This window comes from Coenobita brevimanus, chromosome 112, assembly GCF_032717465.1.
Source record: "Coenobita brevimanus isolate Jiangsu-jjx chromosome 112, ASM3271746v2, whole genome shotgun sequence".
Taxonomy (NCBI): domain Eukaryota; kingdom Metazoa; phylum Arthropoda; class Malacostraca; order Decapoda; family Coenobitidae; genus Coenobita; species Coenobita brevimanus.
Window position 1 is genome coordinate 28430789 of NC_137065.1, and position 16221 is coordinate 28447009.

The following is a 16221-nucleotide window of genomic DNA, read 5'->3' on the forward strand; positions in this document are numbered from 1 at the left end:
TGGGTTGGGATTGAAAAATTTAAAAATATCCTCACATAATGGATTTGCCTGGTTCTTCATAGAACTCAGGTGACTTAGCTTTCATCACTCCGTGGTGTAGTGGTAACAACGCCTTACTTCTGTCTGGAGGTCACGGGTTTGCTTCCCGGCAGGAGCGTCAAAAACTTCCACTTGTTTACATACGTATAATGTGTGTTTCCCCGCCATATATAGGAAGGCTCTTGTGTACTGGCTTTGAGAGATTAAAATGCTATGCCACTTACCGAGGTGTGTTGGGTCAAGAAAAATAGTAATGTCTCTGAAATATAAATCAACAAATGGGCTAGGGCTGAAAAATATCCTCTCAGAAAGTATTTACCAGGTTCTTCATAGAACTCTGACGGCATAGCTTTTTTCACGCCGTGGTGTACTGTCAACAGTGCCTGACTTCTGTTCTGAGGTCCCGAGTTTGATTCCCGGCTGGAACATCAAAATCTTTCCACATACATACTCAAGTGTAATGTGTTTTCTCCAGTATTTATATGATCAGAGAGAGAGAGAGAGAGAGAGAGAGAGAGAGAGAGCGCATCTGCCAGTTGAGAATAATGCAACGACAAAAATGGAGATTGGAAAAATGTGAACGTGTCAGAGAGAACGGAAGAGGGAGAGGAAAACGTTCAGACCCGTGAAATTTGAACATGAAAAAGGAAGTCAACAGGAAGAAGAAGAATGGAAAAGGCAGAGGAAAAGGGGAGGGAGGGGAAAGGGACAATTAAAAGAAAGATAAGGCAGGAGACAGAGAAACCAAATTAAAAAGAAAAAGGAGATATGATGAGAGGGGGAAGAAGATCAAGAGCAAGTGAAAGAGGAAGTAGTTAAAGACAGAAGAAACGAAAAGGGGGGGGAGAAAAGATGAAAAATGGAGAGAGAGAGAGAGAGAGAGAGAGAGAGAGAGAGAGAGAGGATGGGGCAGGGGAGCAGACGTATATAGTGAAATGGCAGTGTGGTAGGATGGTAAAAATAAAAAGGGGAAGATGCAGAGAAAGACATGGATAGAAAGAGCAAAAGAAATAGGAACGCTTAGATCAGGAAAATTAGGACATTATAACTTGCAAGTTTTGTATGTTGTTCATCGCCCATCCTGCAACTCATTTTGAGTTAGAAAAGCTGTGTGTGTGGGGGGGGGGGAGGGATTCTTTCATCATTCCATGGGGGGAAGGAATGGAGGATTCTTTCATCATGCCATTTGGCACAGAAACAACACAGTCATAGAAGTATTTTTTTTTCCCAAGTGGACGAACAATAGGGAAGGCAGAAGTATGTGTACACAGCAGACTGAGATCTTTGTTAGAGAGAGAGAGAGAGAGAGGTGAGGGAAAGAGAGGGTGTCCAGTTGTGATGCCTAATACCTTTTCTTGTTTCCAGTTCTTGACTATCTACCGTAATTGTTCTGCCTCCTACTTCCACTGCCTGAAGCCTGCAGTGGTTTGGTCGGAAGTGCGTGTGTTCAGTCCTTTTCAGGGTTCCATTCCACCAGGGTCCAGACATTTATGTGGGTGCACTAGCATACCTATTTATATTTTCTCACTTGCATCACACTGTCGAGTTTTCCTCAGTAGCATATAGATTTTGTTTCACTCCCAAACGCAGGCACACTAACAACATATTTTACACCTATGTTCACATTCATTTGTTTTCGACATGTCAGTATCGTTCCTCACCTAATGTATACCCGTGTGTGATGCACCGGGTTGAATATCTGTCCCGGAGCAGCCAGCCCATGTCAGGCCTGTGCGAACTGACCATTACATACATACATGTATAGTACATATACCTTCTACATGAATACATACAGGCACTCATACACAGTCCTTTAAGTTTCGCTTTACTTGTTAATTGTTCTCCCACTTTGTATTCTTCCTTTCCTTGTTTATATATCTACAGTGTCCTATCTTTTGGTGAGAAAGCCGACGAAAATGATTATGTTGATGATGATGTTGGTGATGATGATGAGAACTGTAATGCAAAATAAGGTAATGGAAAATTGAGATCAGAAATGTAAGCATCTAAAACTCAATGATAATTATGCTTTTCTCATTGCTTAGGGAAGATGAAGATAACAATGGTATGATGTGGAAAGGGACAGAAAAATGTACATGGAAAAGTAAGAAAAAATAGGGAGATTCATATAGAGCTACGGACACCTCGAGTGATGCAGCAAAATTCTTGATGGACAATGGAGAGAAGAAAAATAAAGGAAACAGAGAATGAGAAAGGTTTCACATCTTTGGACTCCATTTTTTTATATAAGAAAAACAGAGGAAGGAAAAACAAATTAAATAATTAAATAAAAAATAATCCATACAACAGGCAATAGATGCCCTCTATTCATAAAAAATCTATAACAGTTGGACTTGAACAGCTGCAGGTTGTAGTTAAAGGGAAACCTATTCTGGGAAAGCGAGTTTCAGAGAGTTGCAGTTCTCGGAATAGAAGAATATTGACAGGCAGAAGTTCGGCAATATGGCAGTGCAACAATCCAGTCGTGAGCACTACCAGTTGCCCATGTAGCATAGGTTCTTACTTGCAGGAGAGATAGTTCATTTGTAAATGAAGAGCTATCAATACTTCTGGTTGCTTTGATTTGAATTTTGTCCAGTTGTGTTTGTACAATCTCGCCACGTCCAATCCACAAGGGTGAGCGGTATTCCACCTGAGGGTGTACATGACTTGTAAATTATAGCTAACTGGTCATCAGTGAAAAAGTTACTGAATTTATACAATAATTCAAGGTAAGTTGAAGCGTTTTTAGCAAGTGATATTAGTGAGGGTACTGTTAAATGAAACACCGAGAACTTCAGTTACTGTAGAGGTAGGAATATTGGTTGCACTAGAGCTAATATAGGAATCAAGCAATAGTTGACAGTTAGTATAATGTATATCTTTGTTTTTCTTAGCATTATGTGAACAGTGTTATTTGGTCCCCACTCAGTGACCTCAGTTAACTCCTGATTTATGGAAATTGCTGTACTGTATTGGGAGTAACAGATAACAAATTTTGTCAATGGATGTATAAGTGTGAAGGAACTGTGAAGCATTATGACATCTAAATATGAGTAAATGAGGATAGCCCTCCGTACTAACTTCTGACCATCCTCCTTTGCTGAATATTTCTCAGTGTCTCAGTAATGCAGAATAATGCAGCATGCTCTCTAATACAAGTTCCTCTAACTGTCAACACCAAACTATATGTACATTATACACACAACACTACCTATTCATTTTTTTTTTTTTAATCACGTCCCATCACCAACCTCAGAGTCCTGAGGGGGGAGGACATCAAAGCCTACACCATCCGCCCCTCTCCCGGAGACGACCAAGCGAGATGCTTGGAACCACTGTCTGGCTCACTTCTTCTTCATGTCTGCAACATTTACTGCCTTTCCTCTAACTTTCTGTTGAACACCACCTCTACTGTAACATCACAATCTCTTCCTTACTGAGACTTAGCTGTTTGTGGCGACTGATAACAAACCCCTCTCTGTATCTGCCTACTTTCTCTATACTCATTTCAAAATCATAGGTAGCTGTTGTGTGTATGTACTGTACACAACACCTTATCTTGCTCTCATATTCCTGAACTTGAATCTTTTGAATTCTCTGCTCTCTGGCTTCGGCTTTCCTGTCATTCTCTGACTAAATATAACACTGCTGTTTACTTATCCCCTAATTCTATTGACTATGAAAAATTCTTCAACTATCTTGCTTCTAAGGCGAAACACATCCTAACCATTTCTCCCATCATTGAAATCTCAGTTCTAGGAGATTTCAATGTTCATCACCAGCTTTGGTTCTCCTTTCCTTTCACTGATTCACCTGGTGAACAAGCCTACATCTTTTTTATCCTTAATGACCTAGAACAGCCTGTACAGCACCCTACCAATATCCCTGACTCCCTTGGAGAGAGTTCCAACATACTTGACCTCCTCTTTACAGCTAATCCTTCTGCTTATGCTGTTAATCTTTCCTCTCCATTGGGCTCCTTCAGTCACAACCTTATCACCTTAACCTGTCCTATTGCTCCAGTCAAGCCTGTGGACCCTCCCTAGCAATGGCGACTGTGGCACTTTGGAGCTGTTCATTGATTGGGCCTCAGGCAGCCATCGTCATCATCATCAGGACCTCCTTTCCCACCCTAGGGCAGGGTGAGGAGTAGCAATGTCCAGACAGCCTAAGATTGCCCAATCCAGTGGGCCACACTTCCATTCACTCATTACTGAAACCCCCGGAATCTTGGCTCTATCTGATATGACAAAAATATTCAACACACCCTGTAGCTTCACATACACGTATCCAATAGAGTCAGTCCGGGCGCTGTCACGTTGAAAAGGGGTGCCAAATCCCTGATCATGCACTTCTTCTCACAACATCCATCCAGCCAGCACGATCTCTTGTCAGTCCCCTAAATGCACCGACTTCCATACCTCTCTTCCTCACACACCCATCCACCATATCCTTCCACATTCTCCTTGGCCTGCCTCGCCTCCTTACTCCTTCAAATTCACTCAGATATACCTTTTTCACTACTCTATTGTTATCCATTCTCTCCACATAACCATACCATCTTAGTATACTCTCTTCGAGTCTGGTGTCCAAAGACTTCCTCATTCCACAGCTTTCACGAATCATATTATATCGTATCCTATCCACCCTCTGTACTCCACATACACTCCTCAAAAGTCCCATTTCCACTGCTCTTACTTTTGACTTTCCATTTTCATGGCACTAACACTCCTTCAAGTAAGCTTCATGCAGCTGCAACACTCAAGCCTCTGTTTCATATCAAGGCCTTCGTAGCACAAGCTACTTTCCTTCCTTGTATCACTCTGATTTCCACTTCTTTTGCACAGTTCCCTCTCTTTTCTGTCACTGTACCCACGTATTTGAACTTCTCACCAATTCCAGTCTCTCTCCATCACTGTAACATCACACTGCGAGTCACCTTCTCTCTTGATTACCATCACTTTACTCTTTCCTACATTTACTCTTAAGGCACAACGCTCACAGACATCAGCAAAGCTCTGCATCAGTCTACCAAGTTCTTGTGCGATATTTGCAAGTAGTACTGCATCATCAGCATACAACAAATTTGAGATATTCCATCCATCACTATTCATTACCACCACCATCCCTCTCTCCATTACTCGTGTTTTTACATCTCTCATCACCCCATCCGTATATATGATGAACAACCATGGGGACTTCACACAGCCTTGTTGCACGCCCACACCGATCGTGAACCATTCACTTAGATGCTCATTTACCCATACACATACTTCACTACCATCATAAAAACTTTTGGCGGCACCTAGCAGCTTACCATCTACACTGTACATGCGCAGAACCTTCCACAGTCCTTCTCTGTCTACTTTGTCGTATGCCTTTTCCAGATCCATGAATGCCATAAACACCTTACTGTCCTTCCCACAAGCCTTCTCCACTATTTGTCTTAGCGCAAATGTTTGATCCAGACATCTCCTGCCACTCCTGAAGCCACCCTGTTCATCACTCACTAGGACTTCCGATATCTCTCTTACTTTCTCTATAATAAGGTTCCACATACCTTCCCTACCACACTCAATAAACTTATGTCACGATATTTCTTGCACTTACTTCGCTCACCTTTATTTTTGTTCAGGGGTACAGTCACAGCCTTTTTCCACCCTGCTGGCACAGTTTCACTCATCCATGCCTTTTTACTTATCTCCGAGAAGCGCTTCACTCCGCTCTCTCCACTAGACTTAAACATATCTGCATACACCTCATCAACCCCAGCTCCTTTCCCATTTTTCAGCCCTTCACTGCATGCTTTTCCTGTGGAAGTGTCACGTTCCTGGCACTTCATTGCTTATTTGTACACCTCTCAAACCAATCATGTTTACAGCTGCTATGCTTTCTCTATTCCCATTCATCAAGCTTTCAAAATATTCTTTCCATCTGGTCCTTATTTCATCCCCATGGGTTAATAATCTACCACTTACATTCTTCACACTTTCACATTTCTCTCTGCTGTCACTTTTACATTTCCGCACCTCTTTCCAGACTAACTTCCTATTTTCAGAGTAATTTGCATTCATTTTTCTTCCATTAACCTCCTTCTTTTTCCTGATCACTACTCTCTTTATGTGCTTCTTGCCCTCAGTATATTAAGTTATTATTTCAGTTGACTCCCTGTCCTATAACCACTCAAGCCACTTCTTCCTCTTTTCCTCCACTGCTCTCTTAACCTCCTCATTCCTAACGAAGCAATCACTATATGCATTCTACAGGCTGTCGAGATCCATTTCATTCCAAATCATTGATTATAACTCCTCCTCTACTTTGGTCCTGTAATCATCTACTATTTCTTTGAGCCTGAGCTTCTCGACTTTCAGTCTCCCTGATTGTTTCTCTCTCTTCTGGTCCACCTCACTCATCTCAGCTTGACCTTGCATACCACAGTTATATGATCTGACAGACCTTCACATCGCCCTCCCATGGCCTTCGTATCAGCAACCATTCCCAGCATCGATCTCTTTACTAGCGCATAATCAATCCGGTTCCTTTCAACACGATCCCCATTTCCTCTATACCATGTAAATGGCGGGGGACAGGGCGACATGGAGGCGATTCATTTGTGGCCACCCCTTACGGGATTAAGGCGTCTGGCAATAGATAGATAGACAGACAACCTCCTTTCCTGACACATATCCTTCAATCGCTTCCCATTATCATTTCTTAAGGTACTCTATTTCAACCCATTGTCATCTTCAGGACAAGTGCCTACTCTTTCGTTCATATCGCCCATTAGGATCACTTTATAACTCCTGGGCATTTCTGCCACTGCTCAGTCCAGCTCATACCAAAACCCATCTTTCTCTCTCTCACTCCTGTCCTCAAACGATGCATATGCTACAATCACAGCCAATTTCACCTTCTCAAACTTGAAGTTGACATACATCTCGAGCTAACATGTTTGTAATCTCTCATTCCACTCTGTCAAACCTCATTCATCAACAAATCAACAAAGCAACTCCTTCCTCTCATCTTCCTCGTCCATTAATGCCCGACCTTGCACATTTCACACCCTCCTACTCCTCCACTTCACACCCTTTAATCTTTGTTTCACACAATGCCATCACGGCATATCTCGCACTCTTTAACACATTCACCATTTCCACCCTCTTGTTCCCCTCATTCACACCTCTCATATCCCACATGGCCATACGAATCTGCCCATTTGGTTGGGGCCCTGGGCAGGAATTGGGGCCTCCGAGGCTCTCCGAAACATTTGCCATGATTACTTTTATATAGGGGAATCTGGGGGACACTTTTTCCGGCCAAACCCTGGTTATATGGTTACCACCCAGCGTAGTAAATTGTTTCCTGGGTACAGGAAACCATTTGGCTTGCCACTCAGTGTAGAGACCACAAGGCATGACTACACTGAGTGAATGGGTGATGAGCACCACCTCCTTCTTTTTTTTATATTCCTTGGAATGCTTATTGTTTCCATGTCTGTAAGCCATCTGAGAATGCCATGCACATTACAAAGGTTATTTTCTCGGGCATGGAAGCATACATTCCTTTCCCATATCCTGCGACTAATGCAAAAAAAAAAAAAAGTTCAATTTTGCTTTCCCTAATGCTGTCTACAACAAGGAGAAGGCCTACAAAAGGTACCGAAGCCAACCCTACCCACCACCCCCCCGCATCTCATATCTTCTACGTTTCTGCCCGGAATCGTGCTAAGTCTGTTCTTCGATCCGCTAACAATTATTTCATTCGTTCTAAATGTTCTGGATTCTCAACTCAAATTACTCCCTCTCCTCTTGGCACCTTAACAAGAACCTTTCCAACAACTTTATCTCATCCTTCCCTCCTTTTTTCCACTCTGATGGCTCTATAGCTATTAATTCTATTGACAAAACAGAACTCTCTGCCCAGACTTTCTCCTCCAGTTCCACCTTTGACGATTTCGGTGCTGTTCATCCATCATTTTGCCCCTCTGAATTCCTCATGGTTGACATTAAAATTTCTTCAGTTGATGTATTTTGTGTCATCATTGTTCTTAACACTAACAAGGCACAAGGCATATCGGCCTGATGAGGCCCCCTCCTTTTGTCCTCAAGAACTGCACTTCTGTGCATGCACCCTACGTAGAGAAACTCTTTCTCCTTTGTTTGTCAACTTGTATCATTCCTTCTTGCTGGAAATTTGCTCTCATTCAGCCTGTCCCAAAGAAGGGTGACTATTCCCATTCCTCTAACGGTCGCCCAAAAGCTTTAACATCCTGTGTTTCAAAAGTTTTCAAGTCTCATCTTAACAAAAGAATTTTAATGCACCTTTTCTATCACAACTTTCTTTCCAATTGTCAGTATGTGATCTGCTAGGGGCGCTCCACTGGTGGTCTTCTCACCTACCATTTACCGTAGACTCCTGGTCATCCTCCTTTCGGGACTTTGGCAAAAGCTTTGCCATTGCACTTGACATTTCAAAGGTTTTCGATTGAGTCTGGAATAAATCTTTAATTTCCAAACTGCCCTCCTACGGTTTCTATCCTTCTATCTGTGCCTTCATCGCTAGCTTCCTTTCTGGTCGTTCTATAGCCGCTGTTGTAGACGGCCATCGTTCTTCTCCTAGATCTATCAAAAATGGTGTTCCTCAGGGGTCTGTCCTATCACCAACTCTCTTCCTTCTATTCATCAATGACCTCCTCAGCTGTACGTCTAACCCAATCCACTCAATCGCCAACGACTCTACCCTTCACCTTTTCATTCGCCTCCAACAACATCCATCTCAGCAATGTCTTCAACAAAGAAGGAAACAGGCTATACAGTGCCTAATGTCTGAATTGGTCAATGTCTCTGATTTGAGTAAAAGAAATATTGTTAATTCTGATACATCAGAAACTCAGTTCTTACATCTTTTAACCCGACAAAATCATCCACAGGGGTATACCCTAATTTTTAACAATATTCAGCTCAATCCTGCATCTTATTTAAACATACTTGGGATTTCATTCCACCCGGATTTTTCTTGGAAAAATCATATTACCTCTCGTTTTTCTTCTTCCAAGAGTTCAGGTATGCTAAGCCTACTCCATGCCTTTTTTACCCATGTACAGTTGTTGACTTTATACAAATGTTTTATTCACCCGTATGTAGAGTACAACTCTTATGTGTGGGGAGGTTACCCAGATGCAGCTATTCTCAACAATGTAGAGTCAAAGGCCTCTAAACAGGTGTCTCCTCACTCTCCACTGAACTATATATTCCTCTGTGACGATAACAGGCAACATGTCATGTTGCAATGTAAGGTTATCATGTTACTTATATATGACACGTTTCCTCACTTACACATTTGTAATGTTGGAAGTGTTCTTCAGACAGGGAATATAGTGAGCTGTACACCTCAAGTGGATGGTATTTCCATATATGATGATAACATTACAATAATTCACATCCCTGCGCTAAAAATGAATAGATTCCTTAAAGGCCTATACGAAAATACCAGGCTTATTTTTCAAATATAGGCAACATTTTCCGTCTACCAAAGCAGACACCCACCCTTTCCAATATTTCACCCACATGATGATTAGGGGACGGTGTCTATATGAACAACGTCAAAGTGACGTTACGATATGAAAGAGGGGGCGGGGCATTTCCCCGCTGGCCTCGCTCCAGCAATGGAAAAAACAGTCACCTCGCATGCTTATTTTCCTCTTATTCGTGCCTCAAGTCTCCACATTTGGTAATAAACATACTGACGCCAGTTAGGTCAGGGTCTGAAACACACCCTGGTAAAATATCACCGTAATCCAAAGCTTTGATAGAAAGTTATTGCTTGAAAAACACTGTTCCACTGCCTGTGGAATCCATAGTAGTTTATTCGCAACCATGCAGAGCTCAGTGAACAGTAACAGCATGGCAACAAGGAACGACCGGAAAAAAGGGCTCAGTTGTCATCTAAAGCATCAAGGTGACGAGACATGACCCAAGACGGCAGCGGGAGGAGGCAGGGAGTCTTGAGAAAGACAGGACTTTGAACATGGCGGGCAAGAGAGCGAAGCGCGGGCTTGCTAGGCTCACACACGCCCACACTGAGGCTATGGCCTGGCGCACCCATCGAAACACAGGCCCGCCAAAAGCCAAAAATTGCCTCCATTCAACTCGTTCTCATTCCAAAACGTCCTGGGGACACTTGTACTGGGAAGAGGTAGAGTTGTTGACTAATATAACCTTAATATGAGCTTCCTACGTTGTATGGTTGCTGACGTATGAGAGTGTGAAATAGCGCTATTTTGTGAAATTTGCCTGCAGGCTACGGGAGGAAAGTGGGATATACGCCTGTGGCTTAAGGATTAAAAACACGGGGAACAGCAGGCAGGAAACAGGAGGAATGACAGGAAGGAAGGATGGAAGGAAGAAAATACAGAAAAAGAAAGGATGAGGGGGAGATAACAAAGAAATGGGGTGGTAATGATATAAAATATGAGTAATATGGTAACAAAGAAAGAAGAGTAAAAATTGCAAGCATAGAAGTAAAAAGGTCATAAATAAGCCTGTCACATTTACTTATTATATATTATGGTTTTGCACCATCAACTCAATAGTGTTATCTGCTTCCCTTATTCGCTGCATGTGCAAAATGTTGCAACACATGACAGGAGACATGTAGCTACATACGAAACACGAGAAAGTTGTAGTATCCAGCTCTACCAGTAACAATCCTAGGCACAACAACCACACCCTTGCAGGGTGCAGTCATATGGTCATATCTCACTTTTCAACAGAATGGAGAATCACCTAACGCACTGGGAGAGTGTGGAAGCGTGGGGCGAGGAAACAAAAACGATGTGGAAAAGAACAGAGCGAGGATGGAGAGGACGGAAGGGATGAATGGAATGCGGAAGTAATTGTGTGTGTGGAAAGGACATAAATGATAAAATGGAGAGGCGGGGAGCAGGTGAGGAGAGGGACGAAAGGGACGAACTGAATGAGGAAGTGGTGTGTGAGAAGGTAAGAAATGACAGCGTGGAAAGGAGTGGATCTGACCCGGAGAGTACGAAAGACCTGTTAGATTGGAGAAATGTATGGAAGGAAGTGAGAATGCGGAGAGGAGGAGAGCAACACTGAGTAAGAATGAAGGTGCAGAGGGGGGGTGACGAAAAAAAATGAATTGAGAGGTGGTGTGCTAAAAAGCAAGAAATGGGAATGCGAAGAGGAGAGAAGAAAAGATGGAGGGGACCGAAAGGACAACCATAAAGGTAAGAGGATATAATTTATGTCAAGGGAGGAAAGGACACAATGATGAGAAGAGAGGAATGGACAGAAAAAGCCTGACTGAACAGTGATGGCAGAAGGATTTATTGGATGGTTGAGTCTGTTGTGACGAATGATACTGGTCCATACAAGACTGACTGATTAAATGAAATAAATAACTGGCGGCGCAACTGCCAGGGTCATATGCTGCCAGCACCCCACATACAGCGAAAAACTTGAGGAGGAGGCAGTGTTTAAGAAGAACAACTAGAGAATATGATGAAAATACGAAAAGAAAGCATAGACAAGCTACAGTGACGTCTATATTGGTCCATACACAAGTGATTAATGAAACGAAATGCAAGAAGCGGTGCCAAGGCACAGCAAACCCCTCCCCGGCAGTCATATTAGTGCTGACACACACACACACACACACACACACACACACACACATATATATATATATATATATATATATATATATATATATATATATATATATATATATATATAAACAGGATATCAAGTCAAAGATGTCATATATCAAATTTGGAGTAAATCGGGTGAAAATTGACCATTTTATGCCCATGAGAAATTTTAGGCCCAAACCGTCTGACATTGACCCCCCCACCCTACCGCTAATAGGAGGGTGACCCCCTGACGTAATGAGGCATGTTATAGGATGCGGAATTGAAAGATGCACTTTCAGATTTTGGTTTCATTTCGATATGACGACTTTGAAAGGAGTTTGGGGGGGAAAAAATAGCCGTCCTTGTTTTATATTTTTATTATTATTATTCCTTGGGCCTACAGCCACGGCCTTGGCCCAGTTTGGCCCAAAATTAAAGCAGGTGATCAGAAGGTCGTAGCCCTTCATCCCTGTAATTTTAGTCAAAATTGCACCCGTACTTTTCGCAAAAGTTAACAGATAGACAGACAGACAAACAGACAGACAGACAAAGAAACAAGTAAACAGACAAACCGAGTGAAAACTATAACCGTCCCCGAGCTTGCCCCCCCGAGACGGGGACGGGATAAAAAAGAAAAATGTCAGCTCAAATGCCAGGGTTATATGCTGCCGGCACTCCATATACAGTGAAAAAACCTCATGACGAGGCAGCGTTTAAGAAGAGCAACTGGAGAATGTGATGAAAATACGAAAAGAAGCATAGACAAGCTTCAGTGACGTCTGTAATTCATTAGTGGAACGGGTACAAAAGAATAAGTAATTTAAAATAGAGTAATTAGTAATTAGAAACGAACAGTTTCCATTTACATAATATTCCAGGTGCTAGGTTTCACATCGATAATAATATGGCCGTGGGCGAGGTTGCTAAGTTGCAATTAATGACGTACTTATTGTCATCCATGCACTGGAACGAAACAGATCGGAGAAAAGCTGGGCAAAATCATAATCAGGCACCACATTTTTTTTTTTTTTTTTTTTTTTTTATGGGACTGGAAATGACAATGTCGTATACAGAAAAAGCCATTAGCCTGAATATTAACGCCTGCAGTCAGACTGAAAGGCAGCTGGCCTTATATATGGAGGAGGGCAAGTAGCCGCGCATAATTTCTGCTGCTGTTCGGCTTGGCCGTTGTTTGGATTATGATGTACTGTACGTTCTATTATATACAACTCACGAGTTGCTCAAAATGGCCAGGGAAGGTAAACTGTCGTCCTGGTAGGAAAATGTCCCAGCCTCTATTTTCCAGAAATCTAATTACAATACACGGGTTATGTAAACGGTCATAGCTTGATAATAGGATGACTGACGTAGACAATAATGTTTGTGTTGATTTCAGTGATACAACTGGTATTGCATATTCACGCTTAGACACAACATTTTCAATAGTGGCAGAGGTAGTGGGATAATGGATTAGAATACAGTAAGAATTTACGAAATACTAATTCAGAAGCACCTTGTTACCATCACCGACACTTTTTATTCAGAGAATTAATGTATACAACAGTAAGATGTCACCTGAATTAGGCCTAATCTTCGTATGCTGTCCACCAACAAGGTAAATCAAAACTGAAAGGAAAAATTTGTTCAAGAGGTCTAATGTACCCAAAACCTTTTAACTCTGGGATATATATATATATATAGGTGGGCACTATCGAGGTATAAAAGTACCGAGTTACGTAACACTTACAATTCGAGTACCGGTAGCAGTAGTGACACTACTTTTCTCGTCATGGACCGGAATTGGTACCGACGTTACATTTTAAAGCATATTTTGTCGGTAATCGGTACCTGTACATTTTATTTATCTATATTCACGCATCGGGGGGGGGGGGAATGAGGAGAAGGCCTACCTGGGAGTGCTGCTGCCGACCCGGGCCATGTGCCTCAAGAAATTAAAAGAGGTGAAGGAAAGAGCCGATCTGACGGTGTGCTAGCCTCTAGTGAATGCAGTGATTAGAGATGTGGAAGGCAGTCAGGTACAACCATCGTTTCGAGGACACTGACTGCCTGCTTGGTGCTGTCATTCATCCCCAATTCAAGCTATCGTGGTTGGCGTGGTTACCTGAGCCTGCCTCCTACGACATAGAGAAAATAAGGAGGAAGGCGGAGAAGATGGTGTCACTACTGGAGAGCAAGCTAGAGGACGTGGAGAGCAGCACCACTGATGATGATGACGAACAGATGTCAAGGAAGAGTTTTTCGAACCCCTCTATGTAAAAGGGAGGAAGAAAAGGGAGACTGGGATAAAGCTAGTACAGGAATTTTTGGAGAAAACCCCAGAAACATAAAATCAACAAGGACTGCTTTCTTTACAAGGTTTTCAGAGACTTATTTGTAACTTATAACACGCCAATACCATCCAGTGCTGCCGTGGAACGTCTGTTTTCATTGGGGAAGGACGTGCTCAAACCAAAACGGGCGGGACTCAGTGACTATCATATTGAAGTACTCATTTTCCTCAAGGACAACACTGGAAAAGAAAACTGAAATGCACTGTGGAATTATTAACCCGTTAACTGCGCATAGAGTTTTTTTGGAGGTGTCCGTGGTGCACAGACATAGGGATAAAAATGAAATTTCCCAAAGACCAAATTTTGCCTTAGGAATTGAGAGAACACATGCCAAAGAATATAGTAACGAAATATTAGCTCAATATTTACCTTGGTAAAGCCATGGATGAACATCGAAGTGTCTGATTCCCTATTGGAATGTATGATTTCGTTTTCTTTTTCGGTTTCGGTTTCGGTTTTGGTTTTGAAGGCTCAAACATGCTTGCATGGGTCGGCCTTGGTCACCATGGCACTATATCCGAAATTCACCTGCGCAGCCAGGGCTGTACTGAGCAGTCGCACTCTGAACAGCCCAGGCTGTATAGAGCAGTTAACGGGTTAATCAGATTATTGTGCATGTAATGACATGATGTAGTCATAAAATTGTGTTTTTGATAAACACTAAACTAGGTGTATAAGAATGTGAATTACAGTGGCCTGTTAAAGTTTAGCGATCTATGTATTGAAAGTAAAGTACTGAAGGGTCGCAAAACCTTATACTTTAGTCATCTCATAGTTAATGTGACTGTGACAATTGTCTGACGACATCTTTCATCTCTCCTCAGGTCCGGCTCTGCTGACAAGACAGGTCTCTGGGTCCTCAGTGTGGTTAACAAAAAAAAAAAAAAAAAAAAAAATCAATACTGAGCAAGTCTACTTTTTTTCATACTCATGCACCGAGTACCGAGTCGGTACTCTGTATTTTTTTTTTGTACCAGTACCGGTAGTAACGCTTCAGTTTTAGGCAAGTACCGGTACCTTTACCGACGGTACTCTTTGTGTACCGGGTGCCCACCTCTGTGTATATATATATATATATATATATATATATATATATATATATATATATATATAGATAGATAGATAGATAGATAGATAGATAGATAGATAGATATCATCATCAGCCACTACAATTCAACTGCTGAACAAGGGCCTCCACTTCACAAATTCCAAGACTGAGCCAATCTCTGCCACGTTTTCCTTGCAAATTTCTCCCTCTTATCTCTCCACCTCCTTTCTAGTCATTTTCTACTACTCTTACAATCTCTTGGTGTATAGTCAGCCAGCCTCTTGTCCCATCTGCTATTCCTTATTCTTGCTACATGGCCTGACCACCTCCATTTCTGTTCTTTAACTTCCAAAATGTCTTTGACTTTAGTTTGTGCTCTCACCCAAATTGATCTTTTCCTGTCTCGTAAAGATATTCTCAACACTGATCTTTCCGTTGCTGTCTGAGAACGGATTAGTTTATTATCCATTCACTTTGTTAGGTCTCACAACCGCAAGTCAGAGCTAGAAATATACAGTCGTTATATACTTTTCGTTTCATAAAAGTATTGGCAAGCTACATTTCATAATGTCTTTATGTTTACCAAAAGCTTTGCATCCAATTATAATGCGACTTTTTATTTCGGTATCATGGTCTTTCGTAAATTTTAGTATTTGCCCCAAGTAACTGTACTTCCCGACTTCTTCACGAATTACTTCGCTTATTCTGAAGAGGCTTTTTGGTGTATGTGAATTTTACATTACTTGAGTTTTACTCCGGTTCATCTTTAGCACTACTTTGAGACTTTCTCTGATCAGGTTATTTAATATTTCTTGAAATGTCTCTGCTCTTTTTGAGATTAGGAGAACGCTATCTGCAAATCTTAGAGGGTTTAACTTTTTTCCATTTATGTTTACTCCTTTGTTCCCCAAGTTTAGCTTTCTTAAAATACTTTTTAGGCATGTTGTAAATAATTTTGGTGAAACTGTACCTCCCTGACGCACACCCTTCTCAATTATATTTTTCTTCCGAGTCTTTATGTAATTTCACTGTAGCCTGCTACATGTGAGCGTAGGTATTTCGTAAGATTTGCATATAGTTTTGTGCTCTTTCTCTCTATGATGTTTTATTTATGTGATTGTTAAATTATG